The 27,889-nt window shown below is 40.7% G+C and overlaps 1 protein-coding gene across 1 annotated transcript in view; it reads left to right on the top strand.

Annotated features, from left to right (window-relative positions):
• Positions 1-27,889, top strand: part of VWA8 (von Willebrand factor A domain containing 8) — a 3,458,065-nt gene that overhangs the window by 1,638,990 nt on the left and 1,791,186 nt on the right. The window lies entirely within an intron of this gene.

Here is a 27,889-nt window from a genome sequence, read left to right as displayed (position 1 = left end):
TCAGAGCCGGAATCTACTCAAGGTTCTTTTGGTCCCCAAAAGACGGAGACTGGAGACCAATATTGGATCTCAGCAGACTCAACAAGTCTGTGAGGAAGACAAGATTCCGAATGGTCACTCTTCAGTCAATTCTGCCCTTCTTACAGAAGGACAACTGGATGTGCTCAATAGATCTTCAGGATGCGTACTATCACATAAAAATTCACAGACGCTCCAGGAGATTTCTCCGCTTTCGGCTGGGGTCCAGTCATTTCCAGTTCAGAGCCCTGCCCTTTGGTCTCACTACAGCCCCCAGAGTGTTCACCAAATGCATGGCAGTGGTCACGGCTCACCTGAGACGTCAAGGATTCCAGGTGTTTCCTTATCTCGACAACTGGCTCCTGTCAGCCACCACCAGGCATCAGCTTGTTCAAGCCAGGGATTACACAATAAATCTTTGTTCTCATTTGGGCATCTCGATCAACTTCGAAAAGTCATCCTTATTGCCCTGCCAGTCTATTACTTTCATAGGCGCAAACTTAAACACTGTTCGGATGTCAGCTACCCTTACAGACCAAAGAGTTTCAGACATTCAAAGTCATGTCAGGATCATTCTAGCCAACAAGAAGGTACAGGCCAGAATGGTTCTAAAAGTATTAGGTCTCATGGCTGCGGCCATTACTCTTCTTCCCCTGGCTCGCTTCTACATGCGCCTTCTTCAGTGGATGTTGTTCACTCAGTGGTCTTACCAACAACTTCCAATGCGTCACCACATTCTGGTGACACAGATTTGCAAAAATCATCTTGCTTGGTGGATCACTTCTCCCCAGATTCACCAAGGTAGACACTTTGTACCCCATCCCGGTAGCCACTGTCACCACGGATGCCTCCCTGATCGGGTGGGGGGGGCATTATCAGGACAGGATGGTTCATGGGACGTGGCAACCGTTCGAGTACCACCTGCACATAAATGTCCTAGAGATGAGAGCAGTGCTTTTAACGTTGCAAGCCCTCAACGACTCTCTTCCTGTAGGGACAATTGCAGTCCACACAGACAACATGTCTGTAGTTTGGTATATCAACAAACAGGGCGGAACCAAGTCCTACCCCTTGTGTCGAGAAGCTCAGACTGTGGCAGTGGGCGATCTCCTCTCATCAGTTTCTGGTAGCAACGCACATCCCTGGGAAAACCAACATTTTAGCGGACAGATTGAGCAGAGCTATTCTCATGCCTCACGAGTGGTCTCTCAAGCAATCTATAGTGGAGGAGATTTTTCTGGAATGGGGTCGCCCATGTTGCGATCTTTTGCTACTCCCAAAACAGCAAATGCCCAGACTTCTTCTCTCTCTTCCCTCTGTCAGGCCATCCCCCCAGAGACGCTCTGACCCAGGATTGGCCCCAGGGACTTCTTTATGCTTTTCCTCCTTTTCCTCTAATCCCTCAGGTTATCCAGAAAGCTACCATTTTGAGAGCCAAAATGATTCTCATTGCTCCTTATTGGCCTCGACAAATTTGGTTTCCGTTCCTCCATCGTCATCTTTTGGTGCAGCCGTGGCATCTGGACCCAGTGCCAGATCTTCTGATTCACCAATCCGGTCAGCTGCACCGGTCTATCCCCTCTCTCAACCTCACAGCATGGTTGCTCCACTTCCTTCCTTAGCCAGGCTTCCTATGATCTCTAACCCTGTTAGAGACATCCTAGTAGCTTCATTAAAATCCTCTACCAGGAGGATTTATACAAGCAAATGGAAACGTGTTCTCTTATTGGGCTAAAGCCAAGAATATCGATCCCTTCACTGCCCCAGTTCAGGCAGTTTTGGACTTCTTAGCGGAGATTTTTCATGCAGGCTCCTCTTCTTCCACAGTTAGAGTTCAACTGGCTGCTATCTCGAACTTTCATGTCGGGATCGCAGATCACAATATCATGTCCCATAGGCTTTGTAAAGCCTTCTTGAAAGGAATTTTCCTGCTAAAGCCTCCAATCAGGAATCCTCCTCCTCAATGGGATCTAAATTTAGTGCTGACATCCTTGATTCTTCCCCCCTTCGAGCCAGCTGTTTCCTGCTCCCTAAAATTTCTTTCTTGGAAAACATTATTCCTAGTAGGTATTACATCAGCCAGGAGGGTGTCTGAACTTCATGCTCTTTCGGTTTGACCCCCCTGTTTGGTCTTTCACAAGGACAGAGTATCATTGAGAACTAATCCGACCTTTTTTCCTAAGGTCGCCTCAAAGGCTAATTTGAATCAATCCATTGATCTCCCTGTATTTTTTCCAAACTATTTAAACAGATCGGAACAAAAATTACATTATCTTGATGTCCACCGCCAACTCAGATATTATTTGGACAGAACTAAACAGTTTAGGAAATCCGATCAACTCTTTGTTTCCTATGCGGATAACAGGAAAGGCCTTCCTGTCTCTAAAGTGACTTTATCTAGATGGCTTTCTTCTGTCATCTCTGAAATTTATCTGCTCAGGGGAAAACAGCTGTGCTCAAAACCTAAAGCACATTCAACTAGGAGCTTAGCTACTTCTACAGCCTTTCAAGCTAGACTTCCTTTAGACACTATTTGTGCAGCGGCCACTTGGGCCACTCCTCATACTTTTGTTTCCCATTACAAATTGGACATGGCCTCCAGGGACAGAGCCAGTTTTGGCTCTACAGTCCTCAAGAGTCTGTTCCGTTGAGCCACCCAGGATAGAGGTGCTAGGGACGCGGTCCCATCAAGCAAGAATGAAGGCGAGATTGACAACTTAACATTAAGAAGTTATGTACCTACCATAACGTTCCATGTTAGTTGTCTTCTCGCCTTCTTTCTTGCGACCCTCCCTCCTTCCCCCAGGCCTGGACAGACCTTTCTACAAGAGATTGTTATGCTGAAGACCATTCAGAACTGGTCCTTCTTTCATTCTGTAGGCTTTCTTTCTTCCTTTGGGAAGTATTTATGCTTGGTGCTATTGCCCTTTGTCATCAAACGAGATCTGGGTACTTACCGCCTTGCATCATGGGATATGGGGCTGCCTCGAGCTGGTAAAAGTGACTCTCGAGCTTAGCAAGTGCCGAGTCGGAGCCGAGGATCGGCTCCGAACCCATCAAGCAAGAAAGAAGGCGAGAGAAGACAACTAACATGGTACGTTATGGTAGGTACATAACTTCTTATTTTCGCTTTTCCTGTGAGTCAAAACCTTAACCATTACACCAGTGTCCAGTAAATAGCTGAATATATTCTTTTATCCATTAAAGAAAAACATTTGAACTTAGTCTGTGGTACTTGGCAGGCGACTTAATTCAGAGCAGTGAACTTGTTTCTTTTGGATTTATACTGGTGTTTCACTGTTAAAGAGCATGACAGAAGGATTTGCTGTCGAACTTGATCTTAATCCAGTTGGTGATTCTTCAGTGAAGAACAAGGAACATTTTCTTGAGTTTGTCCAAGCGGAAGGTAACCCTCTGTTGTTTTTTGAATTAAAAGACTGTCAGAATAATGAGGAGACTACAGACTGATTTGCATTTTCCTCAGACTGCTTAGATACTTAGAGGAAGTTCTAGTGAAATTAAAGAAATTGCAATGGCAAAGAAAGCATCTTGAAGTGTGTTTACATTTTAAAGTAATACCACGTGGCTTACAAATAACTAAGATGCCCACCAATGGTTCCATCTATCTTGATTTGTTGATTAAATGGCAAAGACTGAACATGGAAACTTGTTTGGGGTATATCGGATTGTTAACTGAGCATTCTAAACTGATGGTAGAGACTCTGATATCTGACTTAAATGGACTGAGGAAGCAACTAAATGATTAGTTCCCTGCAATAGGTGTAAATAAAGCTACTGATGAAGTAATTATTTATGCCTTTTTGTTTGAATGGAGGCTACAACAACAGAAACTATCTAAATTAGATGAGACTTTAGAGATTTTAGAGCTGAAAATGTATTTTCTTGGGCAAACATTGTGGGTGTTTCAAGTAATGAAAATAAGAGGAGAGCCATGATAGATGAAAATACAACTTTAAGTAACAAAAATGAGAGATTGTTTAACTCTGATAACATGGTGAATCCTGAGTCCAGTTCACATGTATTATCAACTGAAGATGTTGCATCTACAACATCTGTTCGACTTGGTTTACTGTTGATGTGAGAGCCAAGACTAATCCTAGAGTTACTAGTGATAGCAGGCAGGTTTTTCCAAGCCTACCTCTTCTTATAAGGGATCAGACAGATCATCAAAGATTACCCAGTCGAGAGAGAAAATGTCGGAAGTTCTCGAGGAAATGGAATGCTGTTCCATCTGTGAAGAATTTTTGGGTGCAGAAGAAGGAGACTTAGTGTTCAATCTTTCTGCATTAGAATTAACTGTGGACCAATTAAGTGTTCTCCAGAAAGGTCTTTCATATGTTCTAGCTACACCAAGCAATTTTAGAATTAAAAATGTTCTGTAGGAATGTTATGCTAAATTTATTATTTCCATCCATGAATGTGCAAAATTATGCTTTCAAAAACCTAGCGTGTTTTCACCTAGTTTTCATCCCCCGATAGAGGCATTTCTGAGGACTTGTGAACATGATCTATTTAAAATGTATAATGAGGGTAATAGTTTCAACAAGAATAAAAGATTTTATAATTTATCTGGTTAGGAGCATGCATCTCTCAAAGAGCTCCAAAACAATGACAGCATTACAATATATCTAGCTGATAAAGGTGGAGCTACAGTTATTCTGAACCGGGTAGATTATTTAAGAGCTATGCATGAATTATTATCTGATGTGTCAGCCTATAGGGAATCACGAGTATGGATGTAAATTAGAGTAGTTTAGAATGTGCACAATGAACTTTTTGATAGTTTTGCGAGCAGATATATAAGTAAGGAGTTATATGATTACTTCATTGTGGATATACTGGTCACTCCCCTTATTAAAGGTGTACCTAAAATACATAAATTTCTAGACAATCCTCCATTTAGGCCGAAAGTTTCAGGACAGGGATGGCTCACCAAGCCTGTCTCTGTTTATTTAGAAAAACTTCTACATCCACTGTTGATTAGAATATCTACTATATTAACTGATACTAAAGATTTTTTAACATTGTTGTTTCAAATGGTAGGGGTTGCCCCCCGTGAGAAATCCAGATATTTTGGTTACACTTGATGTGTGTTTGCTTTTTATTTGAATTTCAAATGATATAGGCATAGACTATATAAGGGATTTTTTATTAGAGAATACTGATTATTTATTATTTATTTATTGACATTTGTTGACTGGGAAAGTCCACTGGGTCAGAAACCCATTTTCAGTGGTGGCCCAGGGATAAAAGCTCCACAAATATTACAGAGAACTTTAATGACAAAAATATACAATGAGCCTAACCTTTAAAAATCACATGTAACATTTCAACAATCTAAAGCATTCAGAATAAAGAGGAATGTAAGAATCTAGGTAAGCAGATTGTTTTAAGTACTTAGGGGATTTCAGGCATTGCACTGGAGTAGAGAGAATGATTGGAATATATAAGATGGTATAGATAACAGTTGATATAGCGAAAGTTACTAGGATGTGAGATGAGTTACTCAGTGGAGGAAAGTTAGATTTATTTGTTTAAGGTGGCTTTAGTTTTAGTGCACAGGAGTAGATATGACTATATAAGTAATGGCATTTTAGTGCAGTTTTAAAGGATTTTGGGGAGTCTAGTGGAGTGACTGAGGAAGGCAGGGCATTCCATAATCAGGCATTAGTGTAGGAATATAGATTTTGTCCTGCTCTTTTGTTGGGTTTGGTTATACTTAAAAGCTGTTTGTTGGCAGACCGAAGATTGTTGGTAGGGATGTAGGATTGCAGTATAGGATGTAGAGCAGGGCAGTCATTAGGTTTATAAATCAGTTTGTGGGAAACAGTAAGTTGTGTATAATGCAGGTGATGTCGAATTTGAGCCAATCTAATTCCAAAATGTCCTGACAATGGTGTGAGCGATGTGGCAGCCCAGAGGCAAATTTTGCTGTTTTATATCAGCTTGATTGCAGTTTATTAATAGAAATGTGTGAAGGCTGGTGAAAATAGGACTACCATAAAGTAGAAAAGGGATAATTAGAGTGTTTGCCAAATTTTAGTTTGGTTGGTTTATCTAAATAAAGTTTATGTCTATAAAATTTGCTTAGCTTGATGTGTTTTTTTTATTATTGTGTTGAGAATATGCTGTTCAAAGGCAAGTTCATCATCTGTAGTAACGCTTAGTAATTTAGCTGTCTTCACTAGTTTGATTTCTGTATTGTTTAGTGAATAAATTTTAAAGTCTGAATTTGGTGGTTTTGTTTAAAAAAGTAGGAGCTTAGATTTTTTTTGGTTCAGTAATAGTTGTGCGTCATTTAGTCATATTTCAATTGAGGTCAGAGCATTTTGTGTAATCCTGAGGAGATGAGAGAAATTGCTAGAGCAGGAGGTAATGGTAGAATTGTTGGCATATTGGATGAGTGCACTTGGTTGAGATGCTTTGTGAATATTTTTAATGAAAATATTGAAAAGGAGAGGCCCTAAAATTGATCCTTGAGGCACTCCTGTGTTATTGGCCAGATAATCTGATTCTTTAGTTTGCTATCTGACAGATTTTCTTCACTGAGAATTCTCAGGTTGAGAGACTGTACCCCAAGGTTTCTCCGAGCTTGAATCACAAAGATGATACTAACTTAAAAATTAACCATACAAAGATTGAATTCCAGCTGACAAACTCAATCTACCCAAAAAAGCTTCCAAGTCAATTTAAGAGAATAAACCCAGTCTTCGATCTATGATCTCATATTCTCCTATTTCAGAAGTTGAATAAAACCACTAAAGCTTTCCTTTTGGTTTTCAGAAGCTTTATTTTTGAAGAATGTCTAACCTAGGTAGGTGAGCACTGTGGCAAAAATCTCTCTTCATTTTATTTTAGTTGTCTTGTAACAAATGCTCCACAGACAGTCGGGGTATTTATACTTTGAACAGCATCAGCACATTAGGAATATGTAAATATGGATCTAAAAACTCTATTTTCATTGGTTGACAGAGTTACGTTCATTTATGAAGATACAGATACAAACTCTCTATTCTCATTGGTTAACTGTTACATTAATTTTGTATAGAGATGGGCCTATGGGAGGAGACTGGCCACGTTATTACTGGCGCTTTCGCAAGTAAGCTTCATCAGACCTACCTGTTATTCAAATATGTAGGTAAACTAACACTCAATTTAAAAGTAGTTAAATCGAGGTTTCTAAATTATGACCAAACTTATATTAATATTAACCCAGGGAACGTTATCCAGGGTTGAATAATAGGACCAGACTATTTGGTGCCAGAATCTTAAACATCTTAAAAAATCTTAAAAAATTATTAAACAGGTGTTGTGCCTTGTTATGCCCTTTAATGCTTTGTCCGGTAGATGACCAGAGGATGTTCGGCAGAAGCCACTTGAATAACAGTATCTCAATTCGGGTAATGCTAGAGCTACTGTGGAGCATGTCAATAGTCATATAGGTGAAGAGTTGCAGTCTCCGAGGTAGTGTCCAACTGAGTCCCTATGAATTCCAGCTGCTGAGATGGGGTCAAGGAAAACTTGGCAAGATTCACTGTTATCCCTAACTGATTGAAGAGATGAAGAAGAAAGTGTGTGGTCTCCACCAGTTGATGCTGTGTGGGAGCTGTGAGGAACCAATCATCAAGATAGGGAAACATCTGGAATCCCTGCAGCCTGAGGTGAGCTGCCACAACTGTCATACATTTGGTAAATACCCGAGGGGGCTGTGCTGAGTCCAGAGGGAAGTGCTCTGAACTAGAAATGACTGGCTCCTATGCAAAAGCATTGAAATCTCCTGGACCGCCTGTCTATTTTGATATGACAGTATGCATCCTGGAGATCCACAGAGCACATCCAGTCATTTTTGTGCAAAAGAGGCACAATGGACTGTACAGTGACCCTCCGGAACTTTGACTTCTTGACTGAAAGGTTCAACTGACTGAGGTCCAGAATCAAATGCAGGTCCCCTGTTTTCTTTGGCACCATAAAGAAGCAGGAGTAAGTTTGAGATCCTCTCTGTCCTGAGGGGACCCTTTGAATGGCTCTTTTTAGAATGAGGTTGGTCACCTCTAAACAGGCTAACTCTCTCTGACTGGGTAGCACGTTTGGGAGAGTTTGGCTTTTCAGTGGGGGGGGGGGTCGGAAAAGAGAATACAGTAGCCCCCGGATATAATTTTTAGCACCCATTCAGTGATGTTTGCTCAGGCCAGGGGGTGCAAGGATAAATGACACCTGACTGCCTCCATGGTGGGACAGCTGGGCAATGCTTCACTTCAGGAGTGATGGAAGGGCTCCTCAGAGAAAGGATCCCTGGAACCCTGGTTTTGCGGGCCTCCTCTGTCCTAGGGTGGCATAGACCATTGAAACCTCTCCCCCGTCCCCTCTTGAGCCTCCTTAAAGGAAGATTGCGACTTATGGAACCACATCTTCTTGTTCCCCCATTGGGTCTTGGAAAAGGGCCTTTGGGGGGGTAGAGAATTTGATCTGTATGGCCGACAATGTCTTCCCTTCTTGCTCGTTATGGGTTAAAGTATCCTTGACGCTTGGTCCAAAGAGGGTTGAACCATCGAAAGTGGCATTGGTGAACAATGCTTTAAAGGCATCTGCAAACCATATAAACATAGCCAGGCATGACGCCTGATGGCAATGCCTGTGCCCGCCACTTGTGAGGAACCCTCTGCAGCATTGGATGTCAACTTCATGGACAAGTTAGCTATGGACATGAGAAACGTCCTTAAAGTCCTCTGTAGGCATGGACTCTTTGAGGGAAGTGGTAATCTCCTTAATCATCAATGTGGAGACAGGTAAAATGTATCAGATAGTTTAATGCATGCAGGCTGAAAGAAGCCAGTGTGAACAGTCACTTTCCAAATCTGTCCAACGTCCTCTGTTCATGATTGGGAGGATGGACAAATGAACTCTGTTCCACCAGCTCTTTCTTGGTATGGCAGCTACCACAGTCGCATCCACTGGAACTGTCTTCGACCAAAAAAGCCTTGTCTGATAATGGGCTCAAAAACTTGTTCACTCTTTGCGTACCGGCTCCGGTGTATCCGGTTCCTTCCAAGCCCTGCTGGCAGTAAGGTTGATCAAGAGAACAGCAGGGGGAGGAACACCCAAGAGGTAGATGTGCCCATACAGAAAGCCTCCAGAAACACGACTTCCTCAGAGGACGGAGGCTGGGCAGACCAACTTCCCTTGGCCTTAAGAATCTCCAGGATGTCTCCAAAAGAGACATCATCAGGCGGTGACCTTAGGGACTTGTTCTTTTCATTGATATCCGTGTTCTCCATTAAAGACTCCAACAGGGAGTCAAGATGTCTCCTCTTACATGTCCTCTTCCGAGGGACTTCCTCATCGGAAGCCTCAGGGGGAAGATTTGGAAGAGGTGGGGACCCCAATAGGGTAACACCCCCCCTGGAGGTTAGGTCGAACGAGCGGACAAGGAGCAGGATAAGAGGGTTCGAGTAAACTCTGGGGCTGGTATGGAGCATGGCAATCAGGGGAGGCTACTCTAGTAGCAGAGAGAGAGAGATCTTCCCACCACCCGCAACGCAGAGGAACTGGATGAAGCCCTCCCTCCCTCCCTCCCCCACTGACAACACTATAACAGAGGAAGCAGCAGACTCCGCCAGAACCTCCAACCCTCCAGAAAATGCTGGTCCAGAGCTATCAAGAGCCGAAGCACCGAGGGCAGAGAATGGTCTGAAAGGCCTGGACATGAACCAGCCCCACACAGACTCTGGGGTGACAACCTGGACCGGTGACCCCGCCTGTCCCAGGGGAATGGGAGCAGAACTGGCCATAGACTCTGATGGGGTAGGGATAAAAGAAGTCCCGTTAACCCCCACTGCCTCCATGCTGTGCACTGGCTCCCCTAAGTCCAAACTCTGAGAAGTCAGATGAGGAGCAGGAAGTTGGGGAATGGGAGAAGGCTCCCTAATCATTTGGGCTGGGGAAGCCAAAAACCCCAGTTCAGTTTGAGGTCTCAAAAAGGACTGCATCATCCTGTCCATGTCCGCGGAAAGGATGCTCCTGAAGGATCGTGAGGAAACAGAGGACATAGCTGGAGACCCATGCCGGGACCCCGAGCGCCTTCTCCAATGGTCCAGGGAATGGGTCCTCTGCAGGGGGGGATAAACAAATGATCCCCTCCCGCAGGATCCAAGGGAAGATCCTCAACCAGAATGGGATCTGACACAGTTCTCGGATCCAACCGTATTGGATCTGAGAAAACATGAGGGTCCGAGGAAATAGTTCTTAAAACCCCTCGGATCCGAAAGGGTTGGATCCGTGACAGGTCTGCTCTGGCTCGGATCCGAAGGCTTCAACCCGGAGGCCTTGGATCCGGGAGTCAAATCAGAAACCCTTGGATCCAAAGGGCCAGGACTGGAGGCCCTGGATCTGGGAGTCAACTCTCTAGAAGTTCTTGGATCGGGCACCCTAAGGCTGGAGTCAGATCTGGGATCTAGCAGCTTAGCTTTTTTAGAGGAAACCTCCCCTGAAGAAGAAGAAGGAGGAGGAAGGTTTTCTTTTATGGCCAGAGGGCGCCGCCTTGGTGGAAGATTCCTTGACCAAGGGACCCCCCCCCCCGAACCATGCCTTTTAAAAGAAGTTTATTTCATTGGATGACCAGGGCTCTGGGGGTGGATGCAGCACAAATGCTGCATTCAACCTTCAGGTGGCCGGCGCTGAGACAGTAGAGGCAGTCCTTATGTGAGTCAGAAACAGGAATCTTCCAACCACATGAGGAGCACCTTTTAAACCCTAAAGGCTTCTCCGACTTGGAGAAATATAAGCAAAGCCAAAGGGAAAATCCGAAGAGAAACTGGAAACTCAGGCAAGAGGTCTAAAATGATAAGATCCATCCTACATTTAAAAATACAGAAGAAACACTAAATTACCAAAAAAGCAGTTCAGGAGAGGTTATTATACTACCACACTACCCAAACCAAAAAAGGGTGCCAAAAAAATAAAAGCGCCAAAACGACCAAAGGGAAGGTAAAAGACATAACCGAAAACTCACGGAACACTGCTATGACTGATAAACTTAGTAAAATAAAAAAGGCTAAGCAGAAAACCCCAAAGAACTTACAGAAAAATATGAAAATCCTGAGGAGCTGAGCTGTCTGCGTCCAATCGCTGATCCTAGACCCATACATGATGAATGATGACTACGAATAACACAGATACCAAGTTATGGTAAGTACATGACTATTATTTATAGTCATTCTAAACCTAGTTAGACAGAGATCTTGATTTTCTGTCTGGAGATCAGAAAAGTACATTGAGAAAATGAGGGTCATGAAAATAATAAATTGGGTTTTACTTACTGAAAAATGCAGGGGTGCCTCATGGTATTGGCTGCTGGGCTGCAACCCCACTAATAATAAATAAATAAAGAAAAAAAGGAAATTTGTCGTAGATATAGAAGAATTTGGAAAGCTGACTTTTATTTTTAAATAAAAAACAAAAGTCGACTTTTAATCTTCATGTGCTTGAAACTCTTGAGCATTTGTGTAGCTCTGAGAATATCTGAACAGAAGAAAGTAAAGAAAAAAAATCAACTTAATTCACTCGTCAGGCTTTTTTGAAAAAAGTGGAGCAAAGAAGGGCATTAAACTTATACCACAGATAGGCAGTCTTGTTGAGGATATCAGAAATGTCACTCAAAAAGTCTTGCTGGGCTGTTTCATGAAGCAGTGAGAAGCTCTTTTTATTGGTTCAACTGCCTCAGGTGACTGAAATGAAAGAGAGAGTAAAAGTAGAAGCTCACAGGCATGAGTGTGTGAACAGTTTTTTTTTTTTTTTTTTATATATTGCCATCCAGCCTGCTGCTACCTTACTGCCAGCATGTGGGACTGGAAGGTAGATACTGGGCACTTAAAAGTGTGTGTGTGTGTGTGTGTGTGTATGTGTGTGTGTGTGTGCACGCATGCACGCACATGTGTGTTGGAAGAGCCGATCTGACTTCAGCTAATATTAATTCCTTCCACTGTTGTGCTATATTGTACGGCTGCATAAAGATTGATGGCAAAGTCTATCATGAGTGCAGGAATTGTAATTGTTTATTGAATGCTGCAGAATTCAACCAAAAAAGGAAACATGAATTAGTGCAGTATATGGTGACACCAATAGGGTAGAGATCAGCTTAGAGGATGAGTTCCTGTGTGACATTTATTTATGCTTTTATTCATTCATTTACACAATCAGTCATCTGAAGCGTATAGCTATAGTCATGCAAGTGACTTATTATCTAATCTGTGTGTGTGGTGAGGAAGGTGTAGAGGCTGTCAGCTGCAACTGCTTTTGCATTATGTCTCTGATGTTTTTTGCCTCAGATTTTGGTCTATTAAAGTTTATTTTTCTGAAAACTAATGAGCATTGCAGTCACTAGATAATTATTATAGACATTTGTGTTTCAGACTGAACTTTCAAAAAAAGCAAGATAATGCAAAATATATTATTTTAGGTTTTTAATTTTATAAAGGCAATATCCATACTTCTCAACTGCCCAGATTTTCGCCTCATATTTTTGGTCTGCTCCTCATAAAATTTGTGATTTTTCTGGATATTTGCAGCAAATCAGTGAGGATTGAATTAACTAAATAATGACAAGCATTTGAGGTTCAGACTTCATATCCATCATAAAAATGCATGGTAACACAAGACCTTTTATTTTAGCAACTTTCTAAGTTTATAAGACAGTATTTAAAATTTTTGTCCCTAGTTTGGGGAGGGGGGGGGCAAAGCCCCCCCCCCCCACACACATTATTATTTGGTTTGACTAGAATATTTGTGCTAAGAGGTTGAGAGCTATGACTGTGACTGATTGTTGTCCTTTGTTCACAATTATTTTTAGCTTTTTCCTTGATTCATGAGCCAAGAAGTTGAAAGGAATGTGGGTGAAGGGGGACTAGATTGCATGCTGTATTCTGACAGCAATGAGCTGAGATGATAAATTCCTGTGTAGCAGATATTTATTCAGTAATTTAATTGCAACCAAATATCTAAAGTGTACATCACAGTCATATAAGTTGCTTTAACTGATGGCTGGCATACTCTGTGAATATCTTTACCTGAAATGTGTACCTCCGATATATGAAGAAAAAAAAAGTCATAAGACACCACAGAGCATCTAGAATTCTATGATTTTGGGCCTAGCGATCCCTGGACCCCTGGTTTAATGTAGTTCCTTCTTCCAAACTTATTACAGTAGAGTCTTGGTCAGTTAGGGTGTGTTTAAAAGCATGGGTGAAGTTAAAAATTAATATAACAAGGAATAGTCTGTCTGTATCATGTGAGGCCAGGATCAGATGAAAAGAGTGGCGGGGCACTGGTGTGGTGGAATGGGGACTATTGTGCATCAGCGGCACCCATGGAGTCATTTGCCTAGGGCTGCATTTCACCTGAGGCTGGACTTCTTGAATGCAGGCACACATCTGTGAATAGTCAGTAATGTGGCTATAATAAACAGATATATACTGAGGCAGTCTGAATTAAAGTGAATGACCCACCCCATCTGTTGTTTAATCACCCATTCATTTGCTTCCTACAGCCCTATTTGATTTGAAGTCACAAGCCACCACTGGAAAATTGCCTAGTGTGCGACAGACATTTTGTATAGGGGTAAAGTTGTGTTGCAGTATGTCAGTGGCTTATTTCTTCTTTGAGAAGCATAGCACAGGATTGTAGTCTAATTGGTGTTGGGCAGTCTTGAAGCCATTTCACTACTTGCATGTCTCGCGCAAAAATGGAAAACAACTAATGGACCTAATATTGAGTGCTGTGGTATACCAAGAGGTGCTGGAGCAGAATGACACTGGATAGAGTTCGGATTTACTTGCTGACGCTAAGTGCTGAGATTGTTTGGGCCCAGAGAAATGTAGATGAATAGGTGGATGTTGATACGATTTAGTTTAGTTGTAAAATCTGTTGGTGATTGGCAGTGCTGAATGCTTTCTATAGGTCAAAGAATAGGACTGTAACAAAATGACCATTTTTTAAGATTGGAAAATAAGCACGTGTACTTAGTGTTTCAGGTGCTAGGCAGGGAGGTGAGAGAGAGTGACATATGTGAGCTCCCCTGTTTAATTGGGGGGGGGGGTCAGGCTCTACCCAAAGGATAATGGAGATAATGAACAAGATAAAGTGGTTATAGTGCCATGATTTTATGACTTTTTATGGGCTGTGTGTTCGTGTTCCATGATTTTATGACTTTTTATGGGCTGTGTGTTCATGACGTTTGTGGCTTGGATTAAAGTCTTCCTTGTGTTGGATCTGCTAGTCTCTGGTGCCTTTGTACAGTATATAATGGAGATAATGCCCTGATCAGAAGGCTAATTGCTGTTCACTAAAGGAAGCTGGATTTGATGCTGTATACTGTGATGCATATGAGTCTGTATGTGTTCACCCAGTTAGTGCTCTCCTTCCCATGCCCACCAAAAAAGTCCTCTGCATTTCTCTTTATGGTACCATACCAACAACACATCTTGACCTGTTCTCAATATACTTCTGCTGCTCTCCTATGTTCAGAATTTCCAAAGGTGCAAGTTAGATGTGTTGGAGACATTTGGAGTGGAAGATCAAGGAGTGACTGAAAAACCAAAGGATATAATTTTTGCTGTTTGAAATAGAACAGCACCAGTACTACTGAGTTTTCTAAAGCCATGTTGGGATAGTGAGTGAAGATTGTGTTTGTTACATCTCAGCTGAGCAGGAAATCATTTACAGATGTACTTTTCTAATAGTTGTTGCAGTTGGTCCGAAGCTGATGATGGAATGAGACTTTTGCTGCCTTTGTGGTTGTGAAGTACACTAGGGTCAAGGGATTCTTTGATGCATATGTTGGACAGTACAGTAACAGATTTTGTATTGAACTGTGCAGCTTTTTGGTAGAATTGTGGAGGGAAATTATTTACTGCTCTGAGGTCAGATGGGAGTTGTTTTAAAAAGAAATATTTGCTTATCAATGCTAGTTGCAAGTGCAGAATGTTGCTCCTGTTAGTGGGCTGAATAGGATTATTGCTGTTAATACCGGTCTGTGGCATACAAGCTGTAAAATGGTTATTGCGTGATTGGACAGTACCAAATTCACTACTATTTGAGCATTGGATTAGGTTGGGTTGGTGGAATAGATTCTGAATTCTGTTTGACTTTTGACTTGCCTTTATTGGTTGTTTTTGTTCTCTGATGTTATTTCCATAGTTTTTCTCTTGAGCTTACTAGAGATTTGTTTCCATTCTGATCCATGGCAATATTTGAATTTGCTTTCCTATTTCCTAAGAGAATCAGGTGAATGAAGTATTTAAGGAAATTGGAATTAAAATGGGCTGCTTCATCTGAAAGGAAACCGTGGGAAGGATAACAGATTTATTAAATTAGAATGTCACTAAATAGTTGACGTTGTGTAGCAGTCTAGGTACATTAAAGTGAACGAAACAATGGCTATCACTCTTGTGCTAGATTATACCAGATCAGAATGCGTTAATTTATACATTCTGGTAGTAATTTGTCCTGTACATTATTTCCTAAGGGTTTAAATCAGGAATTTAACATTAATGTTTGTTAGTATAAAACATTTTGTGTATGTATATTACAACATTAAACCTCTTATTTAGTATTAAGTTACAAAAGTCATTTCAGGGTGATGTTCTTTAGATTGAACATTTCCTGCTATTTCAGTATTTTGAGGGCATGTGTTAAGAATACTTAGCGACATGTAAGTGTGTCTGTATTTCATTATAAGTGTTATCAGTCATTGGTATGTCTTTAATGTACATGTGTATGTTTATATACTTCACATATCCTAGGTGTTTTCACACTTAAAATACATTCAATTACTTTTTGTATTTCTCACATTTTGCCCTTTGGAAGTTGTATGTGTATACTTCTTGGAAAGGGTTAATGTGCAATGTTTAAATGTTTAACACTACTTGTAATTGAATGATGATGTGTTAATTAGCCTCTCAATCTGTATTTAAAGTTGCTGCATTTGGTGCAAAAATTATTCCCTTGAAAGGCTGTTGAGCTGAGGTACTGGGAAGCACTAGTAAAGATTGTATACACTACCTTTGCATATTTTTTTCTTCAGTTCAGCCTGGCATTCAGTTGTTTGTATGCTCTATGAGGTTTTGGTACTTCAGTAGTGTTTTTTGTTAATTTGGGTTTGAGCTGCATTAGCTGGCTTGACATGGCTGGAACCGAGGCTAAATTTTCTTCCATTTCCGGTCCCGCTTCATTGGCAGAAATATGGAAGGAAAGGGACACCAGAGTAGTTTCAAATGATCTCTGGTCCTTGGGGGAGCCAGACTCGTATGAGGGATATTTGCTGCTTTTGGAATGGCTTCTCAATAAAGAGGTAACCATATTTTACGATATTGGTCTATTGGAGAAATATTTACGTTTGGATTTGACCCCTAGGGGTCTTAGAATAGACTGGTTACCTTCTTCTGATTTCTCTGATAGAGACTGATTTATTTGAAGAGTGGAAGTGAATTACTTTAATATGTACTGCGGGTTGGTTGAAAGTGCTTATTAAGAGAAATGTGAGACAACGTGCTAAAGTGCAGGAGGAGATTTTGCAATTACAGGAATGCTTAAGTAAATCTGTTCCTATTTTATCTTTTAATAACAGAATCAAGGAGATTCAGGGCTACATTAGCAAGGTGGAGGAGGGGATGATTACATGAAAGAAGGGGAAGTTAGAGCGTGACATCAGGGATTACAAAAATGGCACAATTTTCTCATGACAACGTAAGACAAGAAGGGGAAGATCTAGGAGTGCTCGTAATGGCAGCAAGTCCCGTATGTTGCGAGATTCTTCAACTTCTTTGGCTGAGACGGTGTCTAGTGGCAAAAAGAGCATGCCATTTGATGAGGTTATTCCAACTGAGGGCACTTTAGAAGAACAATCTTCTTCATAGGTTCATAGGTTCATACTAGGCTATCTGGCCTGGGGCAATTATAAGCCTAGCCGGATTCTGTATGGCTTACGACACCCCTTGATTTGAGTATACTGTGCCCTTTTTAAGGTTTAGTTTACTGTGCCTCTGTCTAATAGTGACACGGGAGTAATCCCTGGGACAAACCTACGATCCCCCATCCACTTATCGAGATTCTTCTTGAAGAGATTCAGTGAGGTGCTCTGCCTCACATGAACTGGAATTCTATTCCAGAGCGAAGGGAGCCTCTGGGTTATGAACCTGTCCCTCCAGCAAGTTCTATTTATTTCTGTGCTGAGGTTCAAGTCCCTCGAGCGTGTGGCTCTAAGGGATTTAGATTTACTGAGGTGTAGCATGTCCATTAATTCTGGATTTGACATAGCTTTGTATGTCAGGCATAGATCGCCTCGAAGTAGGCTGTATGTAACTGAGTAGAGCTGGAGTTTTTTTAACCGAGCAGCATATGGCATCTGTTTGAGACCCTTGATCCTCTTGGTGAGATACTTTTGGGGTCTTTCTAATTGCTGCAGGTGTCGGGTAAGGTACATCCCAAAAGGGGCATTGTATTCTGTGATGGGCCTGATGAGGGATGAATAAAGGGGCACGATTACCTCTCTTGATCTAGATGTGAAACCCTTCATGATGAGGTGGGCTATGTAGAAGGTCTTTCTAACCACTTTGGCAATGTGGTTTTCAAAGGAGAAATTGCTATCAACTTGGGTCCCCAGGTCCCTAATAACTTTCTCTGTACTTAATGGGTTTCCGCCTATGTGGTAATTTGTGGGCACATTGTTTTTGCCAAAGGGTATGACTATACATTTTTTGGCATTTAGCTTTAAACCATGGCGCTGGCACCAGTTATCTGTCTCTGTGAGACCTTTTTGAATGATGTTTGTGTCAGCTGGAGAGTTGATTATGGTGCCCAGTTTGCAGTCGTCTGCGAACTTGGTGAGCCATAGTCCTCCCACATTTGCCTGTACCTCGGAAAAGTATATACCAAACAAGAGTGGTCCCAGGACAGAACCCTGTGGGATGCCACTTGTGACCGGTTTCGAGTATGACATGTCTCCAGCAACTCTCACTCTGTGGGTTCTGTCTTTGAAGTAGATAAAAGAGTGAGAGTAGTCACCACGATCAATATAAATCACAGTTCACAAATTCCAATCGATAAATCACCATAAGAGGTCCAAAACATTTATTGCAAAAGAAGAATGAGCGCTTTCGCGTAGTGCTAGCTACGCTTCATCAGATACAATTACAAAAAAGTGCCTCACATTTAAATACAAGACATTTTGGCGGGCTCATCAATCCATTAGCCTAATTATACATTTAATTATTAGCAGCAGCTTCAATACTTTACAATCCATTACAAGCAATTCCAAATATAAACAGTGCACCCTATCTTACAACTCCAAACTAAAACAAAAGCTTTCCGCCTTACATAAATAGAAGAATAGTCATTCTTAAGTATAAGCAGAAACAAAATTAAAAGTTCCGTAGTTATTACGAACTCAAAACGGATCATACACCTTAATGCTTAAAAACATAAACACAATAGTCCCTTATCTCATAAAAAATACAAGTACAAATGTTAAGACAAACCCTATTTGGCGTGGACCAACAGCGTTCTCCCTAACCAATCCTTCAAACATGACATTATCCAAGTAAAGACGTAAACCTAGCGCTATCCAAAACGTCATCACTAGGTGTCGCTAACTCACTGACCCTATCCTCAAGCATCTGAGTGCGCGTCTAACTATATCAGGTTCCTTGACACTAATACTTGTCTGCTAACCACTACAACATAACTAACCAACTCTCATCTTCTGAAAGCTGTAACGTAAAACCATAATTGTATGGGTAATGAAAAGTATCAACAATGTACCAAATCACTGGCATATTGATATGCCTTCATGATGGAATTAGCCAAAAGTAGCAATACACAAGATTACACAAAATTAGAAACGTGCAGAAAAACAAAATAAATATCGATTCTGCACATATCGGGGTACATATCCCTAAATTGTCCAAAATATGGTGAATCAGTTGGTAACAAATCCTTTGGTATGCACTACATGTCTGTCTGTCTGAATGTGTACTGGAACCAAAACAGATAAATATGCTATAGATATATTAAAACAATATATACTCATGAAAATCCCTGAGTTAAAAATATACATGGGAAACACAAGAAAAAGAAAAGAAAAATATATATATAAATGTATATAAAAAATACACATCTCTGTGGCCAAAGACAACAATGTCACCTATTAAGTAAGCCAATTCCTTGTGCATGGTAAAACCAATAAGGATGCACTACTATTATAAAAATACTATATCCTAATCTCAAAACTTAAGTGGAGCTGTAAATGAACAAATTGACAAATAACAAAAGACTCATTCTTTAAACATAGTAAGCATCTAGGTAGCAATCATTCTGATCAAATCTTGTGTGCATAGCCATTTGCTTCTCTTACTACTTTCTCTCAACCAAAACAGGTTTGATGGAGACAAAATTATTCAACCCTGGTGGTAAATGCGCTGCTAGCTTCAAAATCCAACATAGTTCAGCCTTAGCTAGGGCATTTTCATTATCACCTCCTCTCTTGTTCACTGACAATATTTGTAATACTCTAAAAGTAAAGGAGTGTGTATGGCATGCTTTCACATGTCTGGCTAACGCATTAGTTTCATCCTGCTTACGGATGTCATATAGATGGTCATAAATACGATCCCTTAGCCTCCTCTTTGTCAAACCTACATAGAAGGCCGTGCAAAGGGAGCATGTGGCTAAATATATCACATTCTTTGTGTTGCAATTAGCATAGTGATTTGGTTGAAACATATAGTTCATGTATGGATGTTGGTACATCTGTACCTTGGTAAGGTTATTGCATCTAGGACATTGGCGACAAGGATACGTGCCTTTTTTTACAATCTCTCCTAGAATCAAGTTGTTAGAATGTCTCACATTGGTAACATGTTGGTCATTACACAATAGTGTTTTGAGGTTATCACTATTCTTGTAGCAAAACCTAGGTGTAACCCCTACAATCTCCCTAACCTGTTGATTAACAGTAAGGACATTCCAGTTCTTCCTTACTATCTGTCTAATGCTCTCTATATCACTGGTGTATTTAGTGATATAGTTTACCTTATGGCCATAGGTTAAGGGTTCAAAGAACCCCTTATATGTATGCTGGCCTGATCCTATTGGAGCATCCAGACATGTTGTTTCAATATCACCAATAACTTCCTGCCTTATTTTCCTAACCATTGCTAAGTCATATCCTCTGTCACTAAAGAGAAGCTCCATGTTATCTGCTTCCTTTACCAAATCATATTTATCTGGACACAACCTCGATATTCTAGTGAATTGGCTTTTGACTATGCCCTGAAAGGTGTACCTAGGGTGCATGCTGTCAAAAGCCAAGATTGCATTCTTCCACACGGATTTCCTGTAAAGGGTGGACATAATTTTACCTTCATTGGTCAATCTAAGCGTGACATCTAAAAAATGAATCTGTTTAGATGAATACTCTTTTGTGAACTTCAAGAAGTCCGTAGTGGTCTCCAGATATCTCAGGAAATTATCGAAACTTTCACAAGTACCTTCCCATACAATAAGTATGTCGTCTACAAATCGTTTATAATATTTTATAAACCTGCACGACTCATGTGGAAATAAAAACATTTTTTCCCACCAGTAAACAACTAAATTGGCGTAGGTATTTGCACAGGGGGTCCCCATGGCCACCCCCCATGTCTTCAAAAAATACCCATCACCAAATAAAAAGACATTGTTGTTCAAGACGATGTCTAACAACTGGCAGACTAGTATAATCCTGTCATTAGAAAAAGTTGTTTCCTTGTGCAATAGCTCCCTAACATATTGTATCCCAATTTCATTAGGGATTGAGGTAAACAACTTTTCCACATCCATGGTAATAAGGAGATGTTGTGTATTTCCCACAGCAAGATGTACATTATTTAAGCTCTCTAATAATTGGTAAGTATCTTTCAGAACAGTAGAACAACTATTAACAACAGGTCGTAAGATGTTTTCCAGGAAGGTTGATATATGGGAAGTTATCCAGCCTTCTCCTGACACTATCGGTCTCATTGGTATGGGCCAGACCTCTTTATGAATCTTGGGGAGCCCCTTTAAGACAGGTATAACGGGGTGAGGTTTCAAAAAATATTCATACAATTCTATGCTAATCTGCCTACACAACAGGAGGTCATAAATAGTGTCTTTCACTGTTTGTACTATGGCTGACACTTGTTTAATGGATATATTCCTGTAGGTCTTATCATCTGATAACAAATCTATCATACATTTCACATATTCATTTGTATCTAAAATCACAATACCCCCCCTTTATCTGCAGGTTTCACTATCGCCATATTATCATTTCTTAGCTTAGTTAAAGCATGGTTTTCATAGCTATTGAGATTATAAAATCTTCCTTTCTTATGTTGGACATCTGAAAATAGCACATAAAAATCCTTTTCACATAAGTCCAGAAAACATTCTACCATAGGATGCATGGGTGGCATAAAGTTACTTTTGTTTCTAAATGGTACAGGCGGCTCAGTTCCACTAATATTCTCCCCATTGTTAAGGAAAAACAACTTAAGGTTCTGTCTTTGAGCCAGTTTGCGACCCATCTTGTGACATAGGGGTTTATATTTAAGCTGGATAGCTTATCTATGATGCCCGAGTGGGGTATTGTGTCAAATGCCTTTGCAAGGTCCAGATAGGCTGTGTGGACTACCTTCCCTTCATCTATGGCTTTGGTGACTGTTTCAAAGAAGTCAACCAGGTTCAAAAGGCAGGATCTGCCCTTGACAAAGCCGAACTGGGTAGGATCTAGTGTCTGTAGGTCCCCAATGTCTTTGTTTATGAGCTCCATGATGATCCTCACCATAGCCTTGCAGACTAAGCTAGTCAGGCTTATGGGGCGATAGTTTCCAGGGTCCGTAGAGGCTCCACCTTTGTGGAGTGGGACCACTGTTGCTGTACGCCATTCTGTGGGCACATATCCTGTAGTGAGGCTGAGATTGTATAGCTGTTTTATTTGAGGGATTAGTTCCTCTTGTAGTTCATCTAGGACGCAACCTGGGACGCCATCTGGTCCCATGGAAGCAGTGTTTTTTGCTTTGGAGAGGGCAGCCTTCATCCTGAGCATCTGAGATGTTTGGGAGGCAGCCCTCTGCCGGGATAGATACTTGCTCTTTTGGGGGGGAGGGGTGGAGAAGTTTGCACTGAACCTGTCTGCCAGGATATTGGCGATGTCTGTGGGTTCAGTGTATTTTTTGTCGTCTAGAATCAACTCGGAACAAGTCTGGGAGTTGCATCCCAGGTTTCTAACATAACTGAAAAAAGCCTTATGATTGTCTTTGGTGTCCTGTGCAATTTTTCTCTCGAAGCTGGCCTTGGAGGATTATATGAAAGATCGTAAATTTTTGCTAGTACTGATCAGAGATGCCTTCCCTATTAGGGATTTTGCTCTATCATGTAGTAGCTTCCTCCTTCTGTTGTACAGTTTATTTATGGCAGGGGTCCACCAGACTGGACGCCTGCCTTTGGATGATTGGGTCTTGGTTTTGTTTGGGATAGCATGATCCATGCATTCCTGGAGATGTCCGTAGAATGCATTTATATAGGATTCTGCAGTTTGGGCTGTAGTTTCCACTGGCCCTGGGGCCTTGAAGGATTCCACTTCGGTTTTGAGAAGTGAGAAGTTCGCTTTTGAGAAGTTTTCCACTGTGGTTTTCTGGGCTGGGGGTGGGGTCGGGATGTGGACATCCAGTGAAATTAATTTATGGTCTGATCTTACCAATGAGGGATATACTTCAGGTGTGGAGCATAGAGTCCCCATGTTGGTAATGATCAGGTCTAGTTTGTTGTCCCCTCTTGTGGGAGTGGTGACTAGTTGTTCCATAGCATTTGAGTTTATAATTTCCAGGAATCTTTGGGCTAAGGTGCTGGGGCTTGAGTAGTGCTCCCAGTCAGTGTTTGGGTAGTTGAAGTCGCCCAATATAATGGTGTTCGGAGAAATCTTCATGTTCTCCAATGTTTTCAGGAAAGCCGAATGGGATTCCTGACTTTGAGAGGGTGGTCTGTAGGATGCTATAAACTGAAAAGCAGTCTTGCCCACTGTTAGTTACACGTGGATGGTCTCCGATACTTTGTGCAATGTCACTAACCTGGAGGTGTGGATATCCTTGATAAATATGGAAACTCCCCCTCCTTTTGTGGTTCGGTCTGGGTTTTGGGGCCGGAAAGCATGATACAAGGTATAGCCTGGTAGTGCTGGGGTGCTCTCTGGAGCCTTGAACCAGGTTTCTGTCACTGCACAGATATCAATGTTCTCCATACTGAGGAGAGCTTCGAGTGCGTGCATCTTGAGGTTAAGACTTCTGGCGTTTAGCAGCATTACCCTTAGTTTCTTGTTCCTTGTGCTGTCTATGGGGGTGGGTTTGACTTTTGAGCCTTGCCTAAAAAAGGCACTATGGGGTGGCAAGAGCCTTTGCCAATATCCGAAAGCCCAGTGGTGACAGGTGCAAGCCGTCCCTAGCGAAGCAACGTGGCTTGTCGAGCATGTCATTCCAGGCTGACAGACACTGGATCCCCTTTGAACGACACCAAAATTTTAGCCAATTGTTAAAATCGATCATTTTGTCTTTGTACTGTGGCATCATTCTAGGTGAGGGTAAGATGCTGCTCAAGGTCAGGGTCATACCAGCCTGGGCTACATGATCAGAGAGCTCCTCTATGTCTCTTTTCATGTAGTCCAGGGAGGTACGTCTCAGGTCATTCACACCAGCATGTACAATGACTGAGTCATAATTTGTATTTGCTTTGGAGTGACCTGAGTGCTTGCGTTATGTGTCGGATCCTAGCACCCGACAGGCAGCTCACCGTGACCTTCTCTTTATTCAGCCTGGTGAGCGGGACGTCAGTGTGTCTGACAATAGAGTCACCTATAACAAGAGTATCAGGTGTGTTATTCAGCCTTCAGGGCTGTGGCTGCTTGGCACACTGACTTTATGGGTTATGTGTTGTGTGTGTTTTGTTTTGAGGTAGCGTTTGCTTGGATGTCTGCTTTGGAGGTCTCTGTTGCTTAGGTAGATTTTTATTTAGAGCCTCCGAGTATGTTTTTGTGTATTTATGTGTGTGATTCGCTGATGTGGTGGGACTATGTGATACTGGAATTGTGTTGTGTGAGGTTACCTTCTCCTCCTGACTGGTTACACCAGTTTTGAGATGAGAGAGCTCAGCCTCCAGTTTGGCTAAATAGTTGCATCTCTTCGGTACAACAAGTCAAATCTCGGGGTCGGAAATGGCAAGGAACGAATTTGTACGGCAGTGGTGGCAACAACAGAAGAAGGAATAATTAATGACAGCTTTATTGACTTAATTGGTGACTCTATTTGTAACTTTAATGTAGAGGTTTGTATTTCATCCAGGTATGTGGGGGATGAGTATACTCAGGGCAACCAGACGGACTTAAAAATTGTCAATCTCTCTGACTTAAATGTAAATAATGATGTAGAAGCACTGCTATTGAAGGGAACAAAATTTGTTCCAACATTTTTTCTGACTTCAGCTGATATTATCTGGGAAAAAAGTAGTTTTTGTAGAAAATTGCATTTAAAAGTGTTTTTCAAAATAATGCATTTAAAGTCAATGATAATGCTGGGGTTAGTGATGTAAATGATTTTGATAATTTAAGTGTTTGCTCTGTTGACTCACTTTCGAATGTTTCTCTGCATGCTAATGAATTTTGTGACCTTCTGGTTGATTCACCTGAGGGGGAAGCAAAGGCCATTATGGTTAGTCATGATAGGGTTTTGCACAGGTTATGGCAGGTTAAAAGTTCCACAAGTCTCTCACCGTAGTGTTTTTTTTTCCCACTTAAATTGTCAGCATCGATACGTCAGTTTGAAAGCATTTTGTATAGAGAGATAGATTTGGAATATAAAAAGTTTAGACAAAGACACAGAATATATAATTTGAATAAAAATGAGTGGTTAGCTTTAAATTATTTAAGAGATATGAATGACAGTTACGTTTACACCCAGGCTGACAAAGGTGGGAATTGGGTAATTTTACCTAGAGTAAAATATAATGCCATGGCGGAAGAATTGTTGAGAGATCAATCTGTCTATACTATGGTGTTGGGAGATGTTGTTTTGGAAAGGGGTGAGAGACTGGGATTTTTTACTTCTATGGATGTTAAGAAACTGTATGTGAGGAACTCCAGAGATGCCGATTTCTTCATTATCCCAAAATTTATAAATGCTTAAGTAATCCACCGGGTAGGCCAATAGTATCAGGAAAGGGGTCTTTTTTGCAGAATGTGGGTATTTTTTTGGATTATCAGTTAAAGGCATACTTGAGTAAAGTTATATCTCACATTAAAAATGGCAAAGATTTATGTGATTTGGTAAGAGGCATGAAGTGGAACACTGAATACTATTGGGCAACTGTGGACGTGAAAGCTCTTTATACGAGCATTAAAAACATTTGAGGTTTAGAAGCAGTTGGCAAGTTAATGGGGGAGGGTCCACGTACAACTTTTATATTACAATTAGTGGAATTTTCTTTAACACATAATTGTTTCAAGTTCAACAAACAGTATTTTTTTACAAAAAGAAGGCACTGCGATGGGGGCTTCATATGTCCCTTCCTTTTGCCATCATTTTTATGAATCACTTTAAAAATTTGTTCATTTTATAGTACTGAATTTTTCAGACGTCGTGATTATTTATAAAAGATACATAGACAATTTGTTTTTCATCTGTAGGGGCAATCTTTCTGAGTTTCAAGAGTTCATGGACAGCCTAAATAATAACAATTTTGGGTTGGAATTCACATACAAAATTGATAGGGAAAGGATTCAGTTTCTTGATTTCGAGTTCTTTGTGACAGATGATGGAGGAATATCTTTCAGGCCATTTAGTAAAGAGACAGCTGTTAATAATTTCTTATAAGCTGGCAGTATGCACCCCCCTCATTTATTGGCTTCACTTCCCCATGGTGAGTACAATTGCATTTTTATCAATACTTGAGATAAGCACACTGTGAAAGAGGAATTTTTGAAAGTAAGACATAAATTGTTGGAGAGAGGTTATGCTGCACATGTTCTTGATAAAGTTGAAAAAAGATTTGGGAATTCATCATTAATGACATGTAGTCCTTTCAGCAATACACAAGGTAATTTTAGGGCAAAATTCAAAGATGTGTTTAATGAAGATAGTGAGGAGAAATTATTTTTTGTTTCTAAATATTCCCCTTTTACCAAGAGTTTAAAGATGGTCGTAGAGAGGTTTGGGCCCGTAGTTGCCAATCAACCCACCATGGTAGGCCTATTCCCCAAAAGAATAATGTTTTCATACAGTCGATTTTCAAATTTGAAGGAACTGCTAAATATGAAGAATGTTAAGGGAAGTTGGGGACACACAGGGTGTTATTCTTGTGGACATTGTAAGGTATGCAGCAGAGTTCAGAATTTAGATGGAACTTTTATAAGTGGCAAAAAGTCCAAGGCCATGTATTTCTTCAATTGCTGGTTCTGTGGGGTTGTGGATGTGAACCCACAAGGTGGTATATAGGACAAACTAAAAGAATGGCAAAAAAACGTATTATGGAACATTTGGGTGATATCAAACATGGCAGGGTTGAAAATCCTGTGGCACATCATTTTCAGGTAACTCATGCTGGGTCTGTCATTAGTTTGTTTTTCAGCATACTGGCCAAACCTCTCAATAAACAAGGTGAGGACTTTCTCACTGGGTTATTAAAGTTAGAGGCAAAGTTTATTATTAATTATGGTACATTTTTTCCTAAGGGTTTAAATCAGGACTTTAACATTAATGTTTGTTAGTATAATACATTTTGTGTATGTATATTACAACATAAAACATCTTATTTAGTATTAAGTCACAAAAGGCATTTCAGGGTGATGTTCTTTAGGTTGAACATTTCCTGATATTTCAGTATTTTGAGGGCATGTGTTAAGAATAGTTATTAGCCTTACCAACTTGTAAATGTGTCTTTATTTCATTATACATATCTTTATTCATGTTTAAATGCCTTTATTCATGTTCAATAAGGTCACAAAATTTTATTGCAGAGTTATCAATCATTGGTATGTTTTAGGGGTTCCTATTGCGTGTTCGCAGACGCATTTTGTCAAATGTATCTTGATCGAACCTAAAAGAACGAAAAGGCAAAATAGTGAAGTGGCTTTTCAGTGAATTCTTACCCTGAGGAAGAATTTGCTTGGCTGCTTTCATTACTTTGCCATTTTCGGCACTGTAGTGCGATCTCGGAGTTGTTATATTTAAGTAGGGGGGTGTGGGGGGCTTCGCCCCCCACATTATGTAATGTTTTAACATTTGTGTGTTTTTTTTTTTTATTTTGGAACAGTGATTTATTTTTCCCTTTGAAAAAAATTGCTGTTCTGAGGTTTCAACGTTGTAAGCTTTCACTTACATGGGGTCGATTAATTATTGTTCGCTTTTCTAAGCGTGTGATAATATAATATAGACCCGTTTTTAATGTACATGTGTATGTTTATATACTTCACATATCCTGGGTGTTTTTACACATACAATCCATTCATTCAATTACTTTTTGCATTTCTCACATTTTGCACATTGGAAGTTGTATGCATATACTTCTTGGAAAGGGTTAATGTGCAATGTTTAAATTTTAACACTACTTGTAATTGAATGATGATGTGTTAATTAGCCTCTCAATCTGTATCTAAAGTTGTTGCATTTGGTGCAAAAAGTATTCCTTTGAAATGCTGTTGAGCCGAGGTACCTGGAAGCACTAATAAAGATTTTATACACTATCTTTACTTATTTTTTTTCATCCTTTCAGCCTGGCCTTTGTTTGTATGTTCTAT

The sequence above is a fragment of the Protopterus annectens genome, chromosome 5.part0 (genome assembly GCF_019279795.1).
Source record: "Protopterus annectens isolate FY-2018-M chromosome 5.part0, PAN1.0, whole genome shotgun sequence".
In the NCBI taxonomy this organism is placed as follows: domain Eukaryota; kingdom Metazoa; phylum Chordata; order Ceratodontiformes; family Protopteridae; genus Protopterus; species Protopterus annectens.
This window is presented reverse-complemented; position numbering and strand designations above follow the sequence as displayed.